At 36.9% G+C, this 23,345-nt stretch overlaps 1 protein-coding gene across 1 annotated transcript in view; it reads right to left on the bottom strand.

The window, feature by feature from the left end:
- LOC129696525 (zinc finger homeobox protein 4-like) overlaps positions 1-22,726 on the bottom strand; it is a 331,645-nt gene extending 308,919 nt beyond the window's left edge. Inside the window, 2 exon segments of the mRNA XM_055634516.1 lie at positions 12,964-13,172; positions 22,007-22,726. The gene's annotated coding sequence lies outside the window, so the exon portion shown is untranslated.
- Positions 22,727-23,345: the final 619 nt, after the last annotated feature.

Raw genomic sequence — 23,345 nt, 5'->3', positions numbered from 1 at the left:
AATGGCTACGCATTGTTCTCTGCTTCTGATCCAATTCTGGATCAATTGAATCCAATGGATGCATCATTTAGAGGCCCAGCTGTAACCATATAGTTGAACATTTGTGATCCCAAGCTAACCTTTTATTATCCAAGCAGTAAATGATCTCCTTTGCTTTTTACCAAGAAGTATTATCTCCTATCGGAATAAATACTGAAATTCATTTTCTCAATGAATGCAAATTCTACAACTATTCCATTCTGTTGCATTTTGCTTTACATTTGCTGCATCACCCTCGACCCATAATCAAAACCAACAGATACAGTTGCTCAAAATCTGAAATAAAAACAAAGAATGTTTGAAATACTCAGCAGGACAGGCAGTGTCTGTGGAAAGTGAAGTTGTCAACGTTTCACATCCAGGATCTTGCTCTCTCCTGACTAAATGGCAATTCTCCAAACTTGATAAAGAGTCTTTAAACTAAAACATGAAGTGTTTCTCCTTCCACAAATACTGCAGAATCTGCTGAGTTTTCCCAGAATTTTATCTTCCCTTGCAAATTTTGAAAATTCTCAAATTTCAATTCAAAATTTAAATTCAAATTCACAAATTAAAACAGACAATTTTGAATGTAAATTGAAAACAACAATGCTCCTGAAACAGCAAATCTCACTCTTGCGTACATTCCCTCTATCCCTGCACTCTGTATCTTTGCTCTGTCTATTGTACTTGAGTTTGATCTGATTGTATTTATGTATAGGATATATGATCTGTTTAGATAGCTTTACACTGTTCCTCACAAACGATAATAATAAACCTAAACCTCGAACAAGTTTGATTTAGTTTATAGATCTTTGCAGAGTTTCCCAAATTAATCACAGGAGAATTAACTCAATAAGCTGTAAACTAGAACACCTATGGATTTGATGGTGTTTGGCTGAGGGACATCAGCTGTGGTATGATCATTTGCAGCTCCCTATTGTTTAGCTGAGTTTATTGTTATGTGTACTTTAAAATAAAAAAAAATATTTGGAAACATGTGTAGATTTATTCAAAGCACCAGAGAACTGGGCTTGATCCTGACTTGGATGCTCTCTGTGTAGAGCATGCACGTTCTCTCTGTGACCATGTGGGTTTCCTCACACATCCCAAAGATGTGCAGGTTTGTAGATTAAAATACCATGGTAAATTTCCCCTAGCGTGTAGGGAATAGATGCAAAATTGATATGACGTAGAATTAATATGCATGGATGACCAATGGTCAGCATGAACTCATTGAACTGAAGGGTCTGTTTCCATACTGTATTTCTAAACTAAACTAAACTAAAACGTAAGGGGAAAAAAAAATCACTCTGCTCTGTTTACCCTTTCCACATTGGTTTGGCTAACCCATTTAATGAATGATGATCACAAAATGCTGGAGTAACTCAGAGGGACAGGCAGCATCACTGGAGAGAAGGAATGGGTGACGTTTTGGGTCGAGACCCTTCTTCAGACAAATCATTTAACGAATGATGATGCTGGATGGTTGCTTAAAGTGGAAGGCATGGTTGCTTAATATGGAAGGGCTAGGTGCAAAGTTCATCCTGCCCTCAGCTCAACACTAAATGAAATCACTCTTAGGCTCGGTGTTGAGTCCACTCCATCCGAGTTAAAATTGTGAGGCTAGAAGTCCCATTCTTAACTAATTTTGGCTTACCATTTCTGTTATCATCCTTCTGAATACTGTTTATAATTTATGTGGCTTAATATTGTTTTCGTAATAAGTGAAAATGTGTAATGGTGTTGCTGTTAAGGGAGATTATGTAGTTTAGATTAGAAAAACAAAGCCTTGCTGCTCTCAGGTGGATGTAAAAGATTCCAGGCTTGAAGAAGAATAGAGTAGTTACCCTTGATATCCTGCTCAATGTTTTTCCCTCAACCAATTAACAATTGACTCGAAGATAGACACAAAATGCTGGAGTAAATGAGCGAGATAGGCAGCATTTCTGGAGAGAAGGAAAGGTGACATTTCGGATCGAGACCCTTCTTCAGACTCCAGAGATAGAAACATAGAAACATAGAAAATAGGTGCAGGAGGATGCCATTCGGCCCTTCGAGCCAGCACCCCCATTCATTGCGATCATGGCTGATCGTCCCCAATCAATAACCCGTGCCTGCCTTCTCCCCATATCCCTTGATTCCACTAGCCCCCAGAGCTCTATCTAACTCTCTCTTAAATCCATCCAGTGATTTGGCCTCCACTGCCCTCTGTGGCAGGGAATTCCACATTTTTCACTCTCTGGGTTAAAAAAAATTTTCTCACCTCGGTCTTAAATGGACTCCCCTTTATTCTAAGACTGTGGCCCCTGGTTCTGGACTCGCCCAACATTGAGGACATTTTTCCTGCATCTAGCCTGTCCAGTCCTTTTAAATTTATATGTTTCTATAAGATGCCCCCTCATCTTTCTAAACTCCAGAGAATACAAGCCTAGTCTTTTCAATCTTTCCTCATATGACAGTCCCGCCATCCCAAGGATCAATCTTGTGAACCTACGCTGCACAGCCTCAATCACAAGGATGTCCTTCCTCAAATTAGGAGACCAAAACTGTACGCAATACTCCAGATGTGGTCTTACCAGAGCCCTATACAACTGCAGAAGAACCTCTCTACTCCTATACTGAAATCCTCTTGTTATGAAAGCCAACGTTCCATTAGCTTTCTTCACTGCCTGCTGTACCTGCACACCAACTTTCAGTGACCGGTGTACAAGGACACCCAGGTCTAGCTGTACCTCCCCCTTACCTAACCTAACCCCATTGAGATAATAATCTGCCCCCTTGTTTTAGCCACCAAAGTGGATAACCTCACATTTATCGCTATTATACTGCATCTGGCACGCATCTGCCCACTCACTCAACCTGTCCAGGTCCCCCGCTGCCTGACCCGCTGAGTTAAGGGCCTGTCCCACTTTCACAACCTAATTCACGACCTTTTTTACTCATGGACATTTTTCATCAGGCTAGAAAAACATCCCGACCTACTTGATGCCATGAGTATCTACGACTAGCATCACAACCTACCTACGACCTCCTACGACCTCGTGACGACCATGCCGCGAGTATGAGTCAAGGGCAAACTCGGCAGAGGTCATGAATTAGGTTGTGAAAGTGGGACAGGCCCTTTACTCCAGCATTTTGTGTCTATCTTTGGTTTAAACCACATCTGCAGTTCCCCCATAACAATTGATTCAATCAGGAATGGGGAATGAATGGGGAATGCAGTTTAGCCACTCCTTTGCCCAACTGGTATTTGCTCTTTAAACAAAATGAATTTAGTCTGATTTGCTCAATTGGAAAGTGATTTGTTACTGTATTTGAAACCGATGCTTGCTGCTAAATGTATGATAGTTTAGAGTTATAATAATAATAATAACAACAGTATCTAAACAAAATCAAGCTATATCTTTCCAGTATTTTTTCATAAAGCTAAAGATATGGTACTGCAAGACCTGGTAAAACAACAAATAATGCGTATTTTATCTTTGATTTTTCATGAATTCTTGCAAATGAAAGAACACAAAAATGTAAGATTTATTAAAAGAAAAAAATGTCACAGCAGAAATTAAAGCATTTTATTTCATTTGTTCCTCTTCAGCTAAAACTTCCAAATCATAGGGTAGGCTAATTAGATCTAGTGGGTGACAGCACAATGATTGCTCTACAAAACAGGTAGCACAAATGTTGCTTATGGCAATTATATTTTCCCATGACAGTGCTTTCTGTGTAGTGAAAGTGCAATGGAGCTACTTTACATACATAGTATTTTCATCACCTTGATCATTTCCAGCTTTGCTTCTTGTCACTTTTCAACAGTCCCAATGCACCTCCAGTTTTCAGGAGTTTACTGTACCTAGTCACTTCCTAAGTGCATATTTTTTCACTTTCAAGAAGCAACAGCAATTTCATTTCCTTTTAAATATAAAATTGAAAGAATATAAATCTCTCTCTTTCTCTGCACTTGCCTGCTTTACTTAATGCTCTGTTGTGCAAGTGCTGCATGCAATGTAAGCAGACTTTCAAACCACTAAACTGCCGACAAAGAAAGTTGATGTTTTAAAATGACGTGGGTAGACAAAAGTGCTGGAGAAACTCAGCGGGTGCAGCAGCATCTATGGAGCGAAGGAAATAGGCAACGTTTCGGGCCAAAATCCTTCTTCAGACTGATTTAAAATGAGGTGCTGTCCCTTGGTTTTAAAAGCCATATTTCTAAGTAGAATTATTCATGAACAATAAAACGAGTATTTAATGTTGCAATATTACATGGCTTGAGAGATATTAATGAATGGGAAATCTTAATTTTTTTTAAATTCTACGATGCTCGTTAGCAACCCTTGTGCAAGGATTTGGTGTTACAATTAAAACACTAAGTGCGTGCTATAACTCCAGGATAGGCACTCAACTAAGAAAACCACACCCAAAGCCAAACTATTATAAAGTATTATCTAACTAAATATACCAACTTACCATAAATAACTTTGTATGCAAAAATAATCTCCCTACATATTAACTATCTCTTTAAAAAGAACTAATCCTGTAGATGCAAGTATATCATTGGGAAAAACTACAGATGATTACTTGGCCTAAAAACCATTAACTGCTTTGGGAATCACTGGTACATCACTTTAAATTTTATGGTTAAATTTGCCCAATTTAAATTAAAGGGAAAATTGTGCCAAGAAAGTTTTGAAGTTATCAGTGGCACTGTACTACCCTGATACAAAATGCTTCATTTTCATAAACCAAAATCCTAAATCCAAACAGGCTTACCTTAGCAGATATAGAACCAACAAGCTGGGGTAACTCAGCGGGAGAGGCAGCATCTCTGGAGAGAAGGAATGGGCGATGTTGCGGGTTGAGACCCTTCTTCAGAGGCTTGTTTTAGTTTTTTGCTCTATTTTTTTGGTGACAAAGCCTAATAACTGTCATGTTTACTTTGTCAAATCCATATTATGTTAACAAGTAGAAAATTCAATCTTCAATACAGAATGAACAATTGCATGTTACACTTAAATGTCTAAGCATTCAATGAATCAATGTCATGCTTCAATCATGAATTTTACACACAGGTTCCCTAATCTTTCTAATTCTTTTCTGTCATTTCTCTTAAGCAACTTCTATGGACAGTTGCAAGCACGTTGCAGAAGCTTCTGATGGTTGGAATTTTTGAAAGCTGTTGCATGATAAATCAATGTAATAAATCTTTCCCGCCCACGATTTATCATTATACTCTGGAAATCACGTTAGGTTCTTTCATTCAATGTATTACAGTTTCCTTTCTCTCTGTGTATTTCTTTGTATTGTGTTTATAACGGTGATAGTGCCAAGGGACCACAAGGTTTGGCTACTGCAGTCTGAGTGTTTTCTGTAAATGGCTGGCTCCAACATTTCTTTTTCAACATAAGCGCCTCTTCATTAAATTAACTGTTTAAACAACAATATGCACTTTCTATAAAAGATCTATATTAGCAAACGCATTGGCCTTCAAGGTACTTTATCAGAGAACAAAAAACCCGCTGGCTTTTTTTTAAAAAATGAGCATTTGTCTACACCAGTGATGTTGACTGCGTTAATCTGTTATTAAAAATATTCCATTCTCTTCCAGTCATCGCATTCCTTATTGTGCTGATGGGTTTAACCAAAAATAAAGCTAAGTGATTAAAAGTTTCTTTGTATTCCTGTGGATCTGTACTTGTGTTCAATCAGCAGTGTGCATGTAATCATTGTTAAAACATTTCAGGATATTGTTCAGTCCACTTTTTGTGTTCTGCCTGACACACTGACAGATTTCCAATCAGTAACAGATGCTTTTTTCACACAGATATTAGTGACACTGGCATCACAATAATGTGGAAATGTCTTCCTTCTACTGTAGTAAAGCTGCCAACCCTCAACCTACAATTTGTTATAGAGTTCCTCTCTGACCTCACCTGAGCCAACATGCACCCTAAGAACTATGAGCTACACCTGGAGGGGTAATATATTGAGTTTAATAGGAAGACAGTTAATAACCTTTTTTTCCCTCATGTACTATCAATCATGGCTGTCAGCAGTCTGCTGAATCAAAGCAAAAGTGTTCTTCACAGATGACTGATTAGAAACGCAAAATCACGAGATCCATCTTCATGGTCACTTTTATTATAGTCATTTTTAAACTGACAGCAACCTGCTCTGTTTCAGCAGAGTGGGCATCACAAATAGTGTCACTCAGTGCAGCTGAGCATAGGAAGATGTAGCTCAGTTAATGCTAAAAAATAATTGGGCCTGCAGCCTTTCACAAGCCCATTCAACAATTTTCTACACTCAACACATTTCCATTACACTCTGCTGACTGCCATGTTTATGGCGGAACGGTGCTTGGAATCTGTTCTTCGACACCCTGATTTCCATTGTTTACCTATCACTTTAATTAAAGCCACAATCACTGGAATGCACATTGCTGAAGTAAAGTGTCATCAAAATGGAAGCAGTGATGACCTATGGCAAAAGACCAACTAAAATAAGGTGATAAAGGATTATAGTTTCCTTTATAAAACCCCATTTTGCTTCACCGCATATTTCTCTGCTCCTTCATTGCCTATCGTGTATCAGCTATATAACACAGCAGTTCCTGGTTAAAAAAAAATTATATCCGCACTACTTAGTAATCCTTTCATTTGTCATTTCAAAATATGATATTAAACAATGCTTGCTGCAAGGAATCTTTTGTGTTCCCTCCTTTATCAAATTCATGACCGTGAGGATTTTCATAAAGACATTTAAAGGTTCAGGCTATGTCACTGCAAATCATATTCAGCGTACGGTGAAGTGGAAACCCTTTCTACACCCTGACACAAGAAAAATGCTACAGCAAAAACCCCAACTGAAATCAATAAATACAAAACAAAAAAATAACACAGCTGCATTAATGACAAACAGTGCAAATTAAGAAGTGGTCTGTTTTTTGCAACCCCAATTATTGACTTACATATGGAGCAAAGTGTATTTTAACTAAAATCTATATGATACCTAATTAGAGAAGTCGTTAAATAAACTAAACAAAATCATGATAACTGTGAGCTAAAACAAACGAGTTGGCAAACCCATATATATCTGACCAGACCTCGGCTCCTTTTAAAACTCCTCTACATTCTCAAATCAACATTCAGCCTAAGCTCACCATGAGATAATCGGAGTCTAATGATAAGGAACAACGATGGTGACTCTTTTTCAAATAAAAAAGGCACAGCATCTTTTGCTTTATCAAATAATTTGCAGGTCATTGATATGCTTTTAGCAAGTGACAATGTATCAGAAATCACTTGGGATTGTAGGAGCAGAAAAATATATTTATATATATATTTTTTTAAATGTAGCGATATAGAACACAACCTTCTATTATTGTTAAAAATTAGTCTAATAAATAACAGATATTTGAAAATAACACCTCATAATACTTAGACTACATTAAAGGCTTTAATGTAGACTCAAGGAATTGCAGATGTTGGAATCTTGCACAGAGCGCAAAGTGCAGGAGTAACTCAACGGGTCAGGCAGCAATTTGTAATGTAGGTTGCTGTTTAAACCTCCTGCATAAATATTATGCGAGTCCCCAGGTAGTGATGATCTTCCACAGGCAAGGTCCAAGATCCATTGTGGATGGAGATTAGAGATTAAGGACGTGAAATTAGGGGCAGATTAGGGTGGGGAAAGAGAATTGAGAGAGAGGAATATTGGTGCCAGACCACGGAGAGGGAAAGAAAATAGTGGGAGAGAGGGAGGGGGGGGGGGGGGGGGGGGGGGGAGGGGGGGGGGGAGGGGGAGGGGGGGGGGGGGGGGAGGGGGGGGGGGGGGGGGGGGGGGGGAGGGGGGGGAGGGGGGGGGGAGGGGGAGGGGGGGGGGGGGGGAGGGGGGGGGGGGGGGGGGGAGGGGGAGGGGGGGGGGAGGGGGAGGGGGAGGGAGAGGGAGAGAGAGAGAGAGAGAGAGAGAGAGAGGGAGAGAGGAGAGAGAGAGAGAGAGAGAGAGAGAGAGAGAGAGAGAGAGAGAGAGAGAGAGAGAGAGAGAGAGAGAGAGAGAGAGAGAGAGAGAGAGAGAGAGAGAGAGACACCAAATGCTGGAGTAACGCAGTAGGACAGGCAGCATCTCTGGAGAGGAGGAATGGGTGATGTTTTGGGTTGAGTCCTTACTTCAGATTGAAGAAAGGTCTCGGCCCGAAACATCTCCTATTCCTTTCCAGAGATGCTGCCTGCTCCGCTGAGTTACTCCAGCATTTTGTGTCTATTATCGATTTTTTTTTAAATAAAAAAAATATATATATTTTTATTAGAAGCAGTGTACAAAAGTATAAATCGTGACATATAACATCATACATTTATTGTACAGCTTCAATTTTAATTTTAGCAAAGATGAAATAGAAAAAGAGAGAAAGAGCAAGAAAGAAAGAGAATGATAGAGAAAGTGAATGTGTAAGAATAGAACCCCTAAACTACCAAATGAGTGCAGTCGAAAAGTAAAATAAATCGGAAAAATGTAAAGAAATAAAAAGACAAAAACGGAAAAAAAAAGTGTTGATATACCTGCTTCATTTCTCTCCCCACCCATCACCCAGTGTCTATTATCGATTTAAACCAGCATCTGCAGTTTTTTTTCTTACGAGAAAGAGAGAGAGAGAGAGAGAGAGAGAGAGAGAGAGATTGGCAGTGGTTAGGAGGGAAATGATTGTAGGGGTTAGCAGAGGATAGTGCAAGGGAGATGAATAGAGGTGCTTGGTCAGAATGCCAAGGGTGGCTCAAGGAATGGAGGGGAAATGGGTGTGGGGGAGATCAGAGGATATTGGCAGCGAGTTGGGGTGGGGAGAGGGATTATGTGAATAATTACTCAGAAAGAAAATATGCATGGGAGCCAACCTGGAAGAGGACGGATACCTCAGACCGCATAAGATCAGGTCCTTTAAATGAAATGAACACGCCTCTCACCTATAGTTAAGATCCTTTACAGTTTGAATGCCCCCTGACGTTCACAGACTTTGAATGCCAAGTGCAGTTGTGCTCAAGTAATGTCAAAATGAGCGTTATCTTCCCCACATGTGGCCAGCAGATCCAGGTGAGTGTATTTCATGCATGACAATCCACATTTTATTTACGATGTTTAGTACAGGTGCAAGAGCTTTTTAGTCATTTCATCTCCTGCCACATCATGTACAGTATGTGATAACATTTTTTGGTCAGGTTTCATAGATAAACTTTAGAGAAAAATGAGAACCAAGTTGTGGTGCAAGCCATAGGTCAATCGATAGCATTCTTGCTTTTGATTCAGATGCTTTTGGACTTTAGAGGTACAGAGCGATAACAGGCCACTCAGCCCACCAAGTCTGTGCTGACCAGTATCACCCCGCACACTAGCACTATCCAGAGGCCAATTAACTTACAAACCTGTACGTCTTTGGAGTGTGTGATGAAACCGGAGCATCCGGAATAAACCCACATGGTCACAGGGGGAACGTACAAACTCCGTAAAGACAGCACCCGTGGTCAGGATCAAACCTGGGTCTCTGGCCCTGAAAGGCAGCAACTCTACAGCTGCGCCATTGTGCGGCCAGATGCTTCAGGGCAGTACCAAGGGATTGCTGCACTGATGCCATTGTTTCATCTCCTTCTTGGGGTGCACGTCAGAGCCCAATTTTTTGAAGATAAAACAAGTGCTTGCTGGTATCCTGATCAATACTTATACCACTATCCACTATACGGCATAAAAAGCCGGAATATCTGTTCAATGTCACCCCGCTGAATGTGGGAGCTTGCTATGTGCAAACAGAGTGCCATTTCCTACCTTCCAACAGTAATAGCAGTGTTCTCAGATGAAATATGCCAGGGAAATTTCTCCTTTCCTTCTTCAAAAACACAATGGGAATGTTTACAACCTTTTACGAAAAGACAATTAAAAAAAACTGTGATTTGTTGGAGAGTGCTTGGATACAGTTATGTGTTCTCGTTGTGAAGCTATAAATGTTATATAACTAATTTTTGTTTACCACTAAACTCATATCCTATTGAATGGTCATTATCACACTGGACAACTGTGATCAGAATTTGAAGTTTACAGCTGCATTGAGTCCAATGGAGACAGCTGATATAGGTCTGGATTCCAAGAAATAATATTTATTTCAAAACAATCATTCTTTCTTACATGGCATGCTGATCTGTTATAACCTGTTATTGGAAGATTTGTGATTTGAGTAGTACAATAGATTGCTTACAGTAAGGTGTAAGCCTTTCATTCAGTTCAGGATTTTGAAAATATCATCAGATCATCCTACGAACCTCATCATTATCAGAAGATTGAATTACAGCTACAACGTACTCTAAGCTTTTTGTAATTTCTCCTTACAATTTTTTGATTTTGGTTTATGTTTCGCAGTAGACATGATGAATGTGGGTTTTGGGATAAAGTGTAATGAAGCACTTTGAAAAGCACTATCAGTGTTTTCGGGGAAAGGAGAGATCAGTGCTTGCGCTCAGCATCCTGTCCTGAAATTCTAACAACACTAGTTACTCAGGACAGTGAGGGGATAGCAAGGGATGAAATAGTATGAGAAGTGTTCGTAATAGAACTCTTTGAATTATCCATTTAGCTTTTGTTTTTGAGATGCAGCGTGGAAACAGAACGTTCAGCCGACCGAGTTCACGCCGACCTGCGATCACCCGTACACCAGGTCTATCCTACACACTAGCGATAATTTACAGAAGCCAATTAACTTGCAAACTTGCACATATTTGGAATGCGGTAGGAAACCGGAGCACCTGGAGGAAAATCATGTGGTCACAGGGAGAAGGTACAAACTCCGTACAGACAGCACCTGTGGTCAAGGTTGAACCCGGGCCACAGGAGCTGTAAGGCAGCGACTCTACCGCTGCACCACTGTGCTGCCTTAAACGTTCTCCTGCAAATGGTTGATAGGGCATTATTTATATTTTTGTAACCTGCTCCTGAGAATGTGGACCCACTGGCTTCCTGTCAGGAGGGAAGGCAGCAGAAGAATTGATAGAGGATGCAGATGATGAGGATATGAGAACTCATATATGAGCATCATGGGAACAATGTTAGTCAGAAGTTTGGGAGATCAGAGACTGTTGAGAGTGAAAGATCAGAGGTGGGGAGCAGTCGGACGGTGGGCAAAGTGGGGGAGGGGGGGGTCGTTGGTGTGAAACTTAGAGATAGTTTAATTCAGAGATACAGTGTGGAAACAGGCTCTTCGGCCCATCAAGGCCGTGCAGACCAGTGCTCCCCTTACACTAACACTATCCTGCACACACTAAGGACAATTTTACAATTATACCAAGCTAATTCTCCTGTCTTTGGAGTGTGGGAGGAGACTGGAGTACCCAGAGAAAACTCACGCAAGTCACAGGGAGAATGTGCAAACTCCGTCCAGACAGCATCCATAGTCATGATCGAAGCCAGGTCTCTTTCTCCTACTCTGAGAAATTATCTGAATAGATAGCCAGACTGATGCACACGTGTGCATACACAGTGCATACATACACACTCTCACTCAAGTAGGCATACACACGCATTCATGTAAACTTCAGTTGATCCAGATTTTACAAACAGGGACGGTAGTGCAACCAATAGTCGCTAGTCATAGAATCAGTCACCTCTACAAATCTCCAATGCACTTTGACCATGGGAGGTGCACCCATCTTTTTGCCGTATATTGCTTCCACTTCTATAAATCCTGCCTCCACATTCTTGGCTATTCCACACATTTCATGTACGTCTGCCATTTCCCACAATTAACCTATAATCCTGTATGTCTTTGGAGTGTGGGAGGAAACCGAAGATCATGGAGAAAACCCGCGTGGGTCACGGGGAGAGCGTACAAACGCCGTACAGAACGCACCCGTAGTCGGGATCGAACCCGGGACTCTGGCGCTGAAAGCGCTGTTTGGCAGCAACTCTACTGGAGCGCCACCATGCCGTTAATACCATCCAGTTTTGACAAAAGGTCCGCATCTGAAACATTATCCGATTTGTTCACCATACGGATCCATATGTTTTCAGGCCATTTCTAATTTTCGTTTAGGTTTCCAACATCTGCAGTTGTTTGAATTTTGTAGTACATGTTGTAATAATAAATTAAGGATGTAAGGTACAGTTTATCTTTTTAAATCAATGGATTAATTATTTTATTTCATAAAGACTACAAATTTATATTCTGAATTTTCCCAAAGTAAGGCATTCTATAACCTTCAAATTCTTTTTTTCTGCTTAACCCATGAAATATATACAAAAGTATATTTTGCATGATGTTAATATCTCTCCTCACTAGCTATATTAATTGATTTTTTTTTTTTTTATTGCCGTTTCAACAACTTTAACATGAACATTTAAGCATTATATTTCGAGATCACCATTCAAACTGTGATTGGTTTATTAATTTTCAGTGGTCTATGCTCTTTAACAATTGTTAAATGGAGAGAAAAGTTTTTTTCTAATGATATATAACTTTCAAAGACCAGAAAGAAAATCCAAAAGCCACAGAATTTTTTTTTAAGTAATGCATTTGTTGAAGAGATAATTATTTTAATAAATGAAATGGAGTTAATTTGAAGATCTTTGTATAAATAAAGCTAAGTAAGTCTAGCTAACAAATTATTGGAACATAATTTTCTGGTAGCTACTTTCCCCAAATCAATCGAAACATACAATCTCGTGCAGTTCTATTATAAACAGCACTTAAAAAATTCCAGGGCACCAATTGCCTTTAGCCATTATATCTGACAAAACAAGCACATAAAAATAAATAAAACAGAATATTCAAAATGATAGCCTCCCTTTCATAGTACTGCATCAGTAATATAACTGCATCAAGGGCATCAAAATGGCTTTAAGGATTATTCAGGAAGAGTAAACAATCGTGACGACTCTGCATTTGAAACATGCTAAAGATTCCTCTAGTACACCTGCCTTCTGTTTGCTTTCATGCTTGTTCTGCTCTTCCCGGTGCAGGTTTTCTGAGGGACTCAGTAAATGCTGCTGAACCTTTGGAAAATCCACCTCCGAGTTCCTGGCTTTGGCTGAAGAATTGGGAGATCTAAGCGAAGGCCAGGACAGTTATCGTTCAACTCGTCTTGCTGCTCCCTGCAGTTTGGAATCTTGGCTCCCTCGTCAATGATCTTTAGAGAGAGGGGAAAAAAAGAGAAAGAAGTAGAGATCATACAAAATGCATAAGTTGTGTTTTGAAAAAAAGAATCTTGCACATTCACTAAGCTTTTACTTTACAGATTCAATAATAGGAAAATATGCTAGGACTGAATGATTGCACATTTAGTTAAATTTCCCATGACATTTAGTTTATTCAAGTAAACAAAAATATTGAAACTGTCAAAATAATAGTCTCATAAAGCTTATTAGCTCTATTAATGATTCGAAGCTTGTCCAACATAAGAGCATAAAGTCTTAAATAATTTATTAAAGCGAGGTATTTTAAGCGCAACAGATATAAAGATAATAAGTGAGGTTTTTATTATTAAAACTGCAATATTCCATTTCACTGGCATCACAATCCACTTTGCAGCCTTCAACATTTTGTTTTCATACAAACCAATATATAAACCTTCAATCAGATTTTGAAAAATACTCTCTAAAGCTAACACCACAGCCTTTTGCGACACTGAAGTTCTGGTCGACAATGTTTTTCACGGGACTATGAAAAAAATTACTTTTAACTTCTACATTTCAGCTTTTAATAATCACAACATTGAATGCGATAGCTGGTATAGGTTAGTATATTGATATAGGCAGATATAACAAAAACATCAAAATACATGACAAAACAAAAAAGTATGGGAAGTTTATACGATGAAGATATTGTTTTGTTATCTGGAACAGCAACTCAAATTGCCACAATTTTATATCTTTCAATCGTGATAAAAGTTATGTTCATTTTCTTCAAATGCTCTGAGGTTTGTCTGTAGGCATACTTGTAACACTGATTGTGATCTGATAAGTCAGTTATTGTTTTAAAATTGTCAATAGTGGATTTAAAAATTATAACTTTCTCGCTTCCAAGAGGGGAAATAATATAACAGCAGTGCTCTACATGAATAATAAAAAATACATATCGTCAATTGAATCGTATTTAGGGAAACATAGTCGGTAAAGCTACCCGATAATATTCATTTTGCAACATTACGGTGGCTGATTTCTTCTTTATTCGCAATGGCTACAGTTTAATTATTTAATCTTTATACCTCTGAAAACATTATTAAACTTCGAAGATAGACACAAAATGCTGGAGTAACTTAGCAGGATAGGAAGCATCTCTGGAGGGAAGGAATAGGTGATGTTTCGGGTCGAGACCCCAGAGTCTGAAAAAGGGTCTCGACCCGAAACATCACTTATTCCTTCTCTCCAGAGATGCTGCCTGTCCCGCTGAGTTACTCCAGCATTTTGTGTCTGTCTTCGATTTAAACCAGCATCTGTAGTTCTTTCCTACAGATGATTAAAATTAGGGCGATTATAAAGGAAAATAATATTTTAGTTAAAAGCATACAATTTATGCAGATAATATTTGTTGATTATTGTAATAGTGTATAATATTTCAATGTTTATAGTACTTGCACTTAAATTGTCCAAGCAATTCAAAATAAAACAGATAAAATGTTGGAGTCCCTCAGCAAGTCAGGCAGCATTTCTGGGGAGAGAGATGGGGTTAATGTTTCGGGTGGATGACATTTTATCATTTTCTGTCACTATTGTATTTTTCCAGGATCTGGACTATTTTGTTTTTGTACGTAATTATTCCTTTCAATAAATAATCTAACTTCCCTGCTATGATGAAGCACCAAAATAGTGCTTTAATTAAATTTCATCTTTCATTATGTTTTATAACTATTCATCAAATTGAAAAAGTTACTCAGTGCTTCTCACTAATTTTATTTGTTCTGTTTACATGACATCAGATAATAAATTGTAATGATTGTGATAGTTCTTAATATTTAACCTGGTGAAAGTAAAGAAAAATAAAATAAAAATAAAAGATGTTACAGTATTAAACCACGGTGGAGGAATGTTGTGATAATTTATTAATTCAAAAAGAACATAACACCTGATGTTTAATTGTCTCAGCAAAAAAGACTGTAATCTTCGACAAAACTGAATACTGTGCTGCCTTAATGCACTGACCGGGGCTTGTCACTTTTAAAGCATAACTTGTGATCATGTGCAAACATGAAATCTAACAGTATTGACTAAATTAGGTTCGCTGATTTGTACTGAGGCTAATATCTTCTTTAAACACTTCCCTGTAAATTGTCCATATGAAGTCATTGAAAGCTATTCCTCAGGACATTTTTGCTGTCTGGCTACCTGACATTGTGAGGAAGGTAATCAATAGAAGGAAATAGAGATGAGCATGAGACTTGAAGGTTTCAGAGCAGTTAGTACAGATAAAAGTGGACGGTGTCAATATTTGGGAATAACACAGCATTGGGATAATAGACAAAAGAGAAGTGCATATGTAGCCTAGTGTTCAAACAGGGACCAAATTAATGCAAAGGTACCAGATGTTCCCTGAGGCAATGCAAGACAATGTCTAGAGCAGGTTATACAGGAGTTCTATGAAAACAGTACCTTCAAAATGATAGCTTTTTTCTTTCCAGAAAATAATATAGATGAGTATTCAGCTATTAAAAATCTGAATCAAGAACAAATGTCTTGCCCATTCATATTATGCATACACTTACAGCATCTTCTTATCTGTGTGCTGATATGAAAACAAAATGAAAATGCCTCTGTGATTTATGGAAATTTTTGTTAAGCACTCAAAACTTTGCTGATTGAAAACAATTTTCTTCAGCAAAATTCTAACTATATCACAAAACAATTTAAACCAAAATGACAACTTTGACAGATGCTTTAATTTGGAAAGATAATCAACGTAATGCTTACGTTAAATCCTAAGGTCCAAAATTGAAAAATGTTGATTTATGTTAAATGCCCATTAAAATGAGCTCAATAGAATGCAATGTTGCTATTACAGTATGTCCTGCTTACGGTATCAATCCTATGGTGGTATCCTCAAGAGTAGCTACCTATGTAAAATAATACATGCTTGGGAGAAGACCAGATTATGTTGCCTTTTTAGCATTTGAGGTAAATGTACTAGATAACATTTTTAAGATAATTTTGTGACTGATGAACTTAAATTTAGACATATTTCTTTTTGTTAAATATATTACATTAGATCGAGCAGCAAGATGTCTATGTAAAGATTGTGAACTTTATAAGTTGCAGTGTATCCATATTTTAAAATATAGTAATAACAAAAATTTATGCCTTTGCAATCATGATTTGTTTATGATTAATGTCAAAAGCAAAAGCAACTTGTTAAAAACTAGAACTTGCCTGATTTTATTTGGATGAACATTTTTAAATATAAAAAGACAGTTTCGGTAAGTGCCTATACTGATGTGAGGATATTAATATTTACAATGCAACATCTTATTTTGCATCATATGTTAACCTTACAACATCAGCTTCTCATAAAAGGCTCATTCATTATCAAGTACTTTACTTAAATTTGAGGGGAAAAAAGCCTTTCGAAAGCACTTTGCCATTTCATTTAGATTTTTTTTCAGATCTGAGTGCAGCAAATAATTTGCTAATATTATGCCACTTTTACCTTTTGTCACACTTATACACCAGAAAATTGGTTCTATTTCATATCTGGTCGACGTTGAATTAAAACCATCTATTTTGAAGGATAGTACGATGTCAAGGAAGAGTGAAATTGAGTTATTTTGTTAAAAAATATACAAACACTTCCAGACATCTGAACATTTGAAAGTAGTTTATTGTGTATTTAATGCAGAAAATAGCTCTGGATACAAAATTCTTACCAATAATTGCAACTGACTTTTTATGTTTACATCTCGTAATAAGTTAAAAGCATCAATTGGAGAATTAACAACCAGATTTCAAATTATTTGAACATACTGCAAATAATTGCAGATTTTTATCCAATAAAGCAAATTGAGTAACATTTATTTATTAATTTATATATTTAATTTATGTAATTAATGCATTTAAGATTACATAAATTATTACAAACTGTTTGTATTCTTGCAATGTTGGGTATTTAGAAATTGGAATGAAACTGTATGCAGGCAGGAATAACAATCTGGTGCTTTACAAGTAGGATACTGCACTGTTGCAACAAAACATTGGTTTCATTTGTCGGTAGGTACTTATTTATTCACAGACATTCAACAGATTTTCAAACCAGCAATGGCATTAAATAAATTGGTCGAAAACAAAATGCCACAGGAGGAACACAAACATGAAAGCACAATGTTTAAAAACAGCTTCTGATTGTGTAGATGTGCTAAATAACAGTATATTCCACAGCAGAAGTACTGAATGCCTCTCGATAATTACATTAAGTGTAATCATGAAATGGCGCTGATATACATGTTTTATGTATGTTTCAGAGTCAGCGAAGAATTAAAGATCCAGAGTTTTTCTGATTTGGGGTGGAATGTGACGAGACAGCATGATAGGGTAGATTTATGGCAGCCAGCAAGAAATGGGGCTTGCAAAGGTTATGGCATGCATAGAAAAAAAACTACGCCTGTAAGCTGCTGATTTACGTTGACACATATCCAGATGAAATTCTCCTTTGTAAATTGCCTGGAGTGGTCATTTTGAGGTTGCACTTTATGAAGTGTTTGACATCTTAGACAATGTACATAACTACGCCATGAACGACTATGCAAAGATAATGTTAAATGTATTTTCTGGTGCAGATCCGTAAATTCACTTTTATAATTGTGATATTGATTGAACATTGAGATAACATTCCTAATTAGATTATGGTGCTTTGGCTGCCTCTGCTGTGTCAGTCTTTTTTTCTGTTAGATTCCTTACATCCACATTTAGTGATCAAGACTTAAAATATATATATATATTTCATGTTTGATTATAAGTGACAGAGATTAAAAAAGGTGGAAGGTATATTTTGAAGGTTAGGGTTTAGGCTACCATCATCAAAGGAACGTGAAAGTGCTTAACTTTTGCTATTGACCCAAATCATGGCTTTGTCACCTGATACAATTTTTTTTCAAAAGAGAAGTTTTATTATTGAGCACACTTGAAGCCACTCTGTAATTTATATGCAAAGTATAATCTCTTTGAGGAATGTAATAATATTCAATGTAATAATGCCTATCTTTTTTTGGCTACCCTTTTCAGATGGACTACTCCTGTTTGGAATGCTGTTATCTTAATGTATACATAACAGTCTTAATTAACCAATGGAGCTAACGCAACAGAAACCATTGAAAGATCTTTAACATATTACTGCAATATCTAATAATTAAAGTTTCTTGAAATCCAGCAGAACTTTGCACAATGCCTGAGGCAGTTCAATGTGATGGGTAAATTGTCAAAGATTGAACCCTACTGGGGCTGCCCAGTTGTTCAAGCAGTTGAGGAATTGGCTTTCAGCCAGAAGGTCCTATGTTTGAGTTTCAAGCTGCCTGTCACACAAGCCCATTCACCACAACTACTTCTCAGTCAGTCCACTAGATTGGCTGGCATGTGATGGTGAGAAATTAATCTTGGGCTGGAAAAATGGCTTTGGATATTTCAATTGGAACCGCACAAGTCGAAAAAACACAATTCCCTTGCTGTCAGTTAAGATAAGCCAAAGCAGAAATTCATATTCCCAATAAATGCAGCATGTTATTATCAAAAAGATTACTGGCAAAATAAATAATATTTATTTGCTATTCCATCTCGGTTAGTTAATTTATTTGTTATTTTATAAGATAACAGTGCATTTAAATTTTATTTCTTAAAGATTTACTGAACAATTTTTATCTTAAATGTGAGACGTGCTTGAGATCTTAACTATTTCAAACCATGTTTACAATAATGCTATTTTTGTGTATGTTCTATTCTTACATAATTCAGCAAACTGAATTCCCTTTGAATTCACATAATTTGTCTTGGGTTCACTGTTAATGAAGGCCGAAGAGTAACTTCATGTAAAGAAGTAAAATTGGACAAATATTATCACACGTAAACACCAGAAGCACATTAGTGGTTATTGTGGATGGTAGGGTTGTTTTACATAATATTTCCATTTAACTGCTCTTCACTCAATATAACATATTTTCCTTTTTTTAAAAAAAAAAAAATCATTTTTCTTGGCATTTATCCTTCAGTCATGGAAATTGCAAGTAAAATATTTTATTCCACTCAGATAAAACATCCCAGAACTTTCCAAAGCATAAATGACTGAATAAAGTGGAATATTAGATTTCATTATACTGCACACATTCTTCCTTTCATATCAATCACTGGTATTTTGCAATTAGATGAATGGTAAGGCCAGGAAATGTAGCAGTCTCCTATCTCTATCAATAAGCCTCGCCCCATCAGAGGCACGGTATGAGCTGATATGAGACACTGGCTAATTGTAGTTTTGCAATCGTGAACAAAATAGATTGCAGACATTTATATATACATGTCCTCTATTATTGGTGCCACTTTGAATGAAGTTCATACTACAATAGGTATTGATGAACCAGAATGCTATTTCATCTATGCACACATTCTCACTAAAACTAGATTGAGAATGGCTGAAATGATTTTACATAGAAGCCTTGATAACATTAGTTAGCGGAGACTTTCATTGCATTCCTGAGTCACATTCAAACTCGGGTCCCGGAGGTGAAAGAAAAGCAATCTGACATGCAATGCTAAGTCTCCAGCCATTTAGATTACCACGTATTGAAAAAACCCCACTATTCTACCATTACAAAATGACAATGTCAACCTTAGGCGGCCTTCCAGACTTTTTTAAAGCTTACGATCCGAAGAATGTCTACTCTAACCATATAAGTGGAATGTTCCCTAACTGACCAGCTGCAGAAATTGAGATTTCTTTTTATTTGTACAGTATGTTTCTAAAGATCGAAATAGCCTCAGCATTCAAAAGTTCACTTCCACTTGCCAATGCTGCATTGTACATAACTATTAAAAACCATTTTAAATCCTTTTTCACGGATATTTTGTTTATTTGTCTCTGATCAGGTTTTAACAGAATTACAAAAAGAGTAAATAGTAAGTGGTGTCATTACCGCTAACTATAATGCAAATATAACTGTGTAGAACAGAAATATCATCCAAAGTATGTTGTATGTTTAATGTTGGTTTACTTTTTGGCTTTCAATTATATTAGGGCAACTTTACATCAAGGGGTAGCCAGAAAGAAAATGGTGGTGGGATATCACTGAATGCGGAAATACATTATGAAAGAGACTGGGCAACCATTTTCAGTCTGTAATTATTACCAAACAAGGCATAGCTTATTAGATACATGACTTTGATGAAAGAAACTAAAAATAAATTTGCTCTCTTTTATGTACCAAGCATTAGCCTCGCAGAAATATATTTTCAAAATACATAAATCAACTAATGGCAAACATCATATGCCACCTACCTCTAATCTATACTTTGTCCATTAGTTATAGGAAACTGTGATAAGACAATTAAATTGAAATAACTAATTTCACATTTCAATTTGTTGCTTGCTCGATTTTGAAAACTATGATGCAATTCCACTGATTGTCTTTAAAGTAACGTAAAAACTTCCAGATGACAATAGGGTGTTCCCATGCCCAACAAAAATAAGGGCAGCATTGATTATGTGGCATCATAACTCCACTCAGAAAAACATTTAGTTACTTTGATGACAGTGTGCATTTGAGATCTAATCTATTGCTTGCTGCAACAGGATGTAGCGTTAAATTAAAAAAAAAAAAACATAATTTTTTTTATTATTGCAAAGTAAATGTTGGTCAGAAAGTAGTGGATGCAATTTTCTTTCACCAGGTATTATTCAGATATAATCCTCCTGATTCATTTTTTTAAGCAACAACTAAAGCTTTTAAGCAGGATTTATTACAAAATGTATACAAATTATCAGCATGAACTCATTAGAAAGGGCATCACAGCCAGCCAACTGTGTTTTATCTATGTATCTGTACATCTTTGCCAATAAACATATAATTGCCCTTAATGAAAATGCTTATTGAACCTTTAGTTTGCTTAAGAAAAGGAACACCATTTTAATATTTTAATATTCACCCAGTTTGAACTACCTACACGAAGTATTCAGTTTGACTAGATCACCACGAGTTCAAATAGCTGCAAATACATGATGTTAGGAATGAAGCAAGCCAACTAGCTTTATAAAATGGAAAGGCAGCCGATAAAGAATCTCAACTAAATAAAAGATCCATCCAATATTCACAATGGAAAATACAATTTCTCCAATGATGACATGGAATTATTGAGGCCACATGTACTTTTTACAAGATATTACAATTTAACTTAGGCAAAAGTGATGCAAACAGTTAAGGCTACAGCTTATTTACTTTGCTATTGAAAACTACATATTTTTAAAGAAGCTTCGAGATTAAATTCTCAATTTTCTTTGTTTAGCATCACTGACAAACTAAAACATGAACAGTAATAATACTGTGATGTTGTGATATGTTTTTCAATTCTAATAGTACAGATTTTCAAAAGACAAATGATTTCTCAGCTGAAGCAGCAAAATAGCAGAGTGACTAAGTACATTTTTCTGCCTTTGTGCTAAAGAATCAGTAGGTATTAAATTACACCATCTCAAATCTTTGCTCTTCAATCCCTTAATCCTGGTGGAGCAGAGATTTCAGTTCAAGATAACTTCACGCAGAACATTAAAAAAAAGACCCGGTGAGCCCTACCTCAAGTATGCTGATGATTTTTTTCAGCTGCAATCTATCATTTGTGTCCTGCGGTATAAAATAACTTCAAGGCAAAACCAGTGTCAAATAATTAACGTATTTTCATTGAAAACATCAGCACCAAGAAGAATAGGACTCCATCCTTTTTTTTGTAAGGTTGCATGAAAAGCAGTAAATGCATTCACATAAGACACTGCAGCCATTTGTACCTGTGGTTTTCATCACTTTTGACTGGGTTTCCTTACACGACTGAGTCTATCTGAACTGCATGACTTCAAATGAAGAGGGAAGCAAGACTGTCAGCCTTTACATCTGGTAGGCACCAATCTGCCTCTCATTCAGCTAAATAAGTTACGTCAGGTTTCAAAAAGTTGGAGAGCTGAATTAAAGCAATTATGTCTGCAAAATGTTTCTGGCTAACATTGGACATATATACTTTTATGTCAATCACTACCATGTGTTCTTAATAAAACATATACTTTGCCTACTTAAAATTAATCTTATTCTGTTAATTTTGCCTTGCCAAAATATTACAGGCTTAAACATATCTAATTTTACATAAATAATGAAATCACGTCATAAAGCGCAAGCAGTTAGTAAAATTGCTCAATTCAGCCATAATTGTGCATTCATGTGTCACGCCCATCATCTGAAGTAATAATCTCCAGGTGCTGTGTTTTTTTAACAAGGCTAAAGGATAGTTAGGAAGACATGGAATGAATTCTGTTTTAAGTTCTTTTAATTAAAACTATGCAAAGATATTTGCACAGTGGGTTAATCAAGCAAAACTTACCCCAGCACACTGAAATGTGTATCCATTCCATAAAGATAAATCTTAAGAGCAAAAATATTTATGAATTATTTGAATTTTATGCATGGTGTATAAAATTTCTCCAAAGTTGTTCAACTTCAGGTTAATCAATTAATACAATTCATTAGTTCAACCGATTAATGTCATTTATCTCTTTGTTTTCACCCAGAGAGAAAAAAAAATCAATTGAAGTGAATGACTTCTTGTTGAAAAAAGTCTCATGTGAGGGCAAAAGGTTAAGACATGTGTACAGCAGTATATAAAGCCTACAAATAATTGCAGTTAATTTTACATCTGGCTGCAGGAAAAATAATGGGCTAAGCAATCCAGACTGAATAGTTTAGTTTAACTCTCCTACGTTAATAACAGTCAAATACAAGTTTCACACATCACAGCTAAAATTGTGCCAGCTATTCAGCTAACAATTTTGTCAACAACTCGAAAAACAGAATAACTTGGCCTATTTGGCATTCCTTACCTTATTTTACTGCAAGCCTCATCAAAATTTATTTGACCTTAATCATTGTTTCCATCAGTTTTACAGTGATGTAAAAACCTCCTCAAAACACCATTTTCTCTTGCGCTACAAAGTCCTACACCTAAATAACTGTTCCTGTTGTTACAACCACCACATCCCGAGTCCTGCTTTGGAATGAAGAAGGTGTAATTATGTCCTCTTTGCAATCTTTTTTAGATTTCTACTGATGCTAGGGAGTCTAATCTCATTCTCGCTTCTG

This window comes from Leucoraja erinacea, chromosome 4 (genome assembly GCF_028641065.1).
Source record: "Leucoraja erinacea ecotype New England chromosome 4, Leri_hhj_1, whole genome shotgun sequence".
NCBI lineage: Eukaryota > Metazoa > Chordata > Chondrichthyes > Rajiformes > Rajidae > Leucoraja > Leucoraja erinaceus.
The sequence above is the reverse complement of the archived record's forward strand: the minus strand, read 5'-3'. Positions and strand labels throughout refer to the sequence as shown.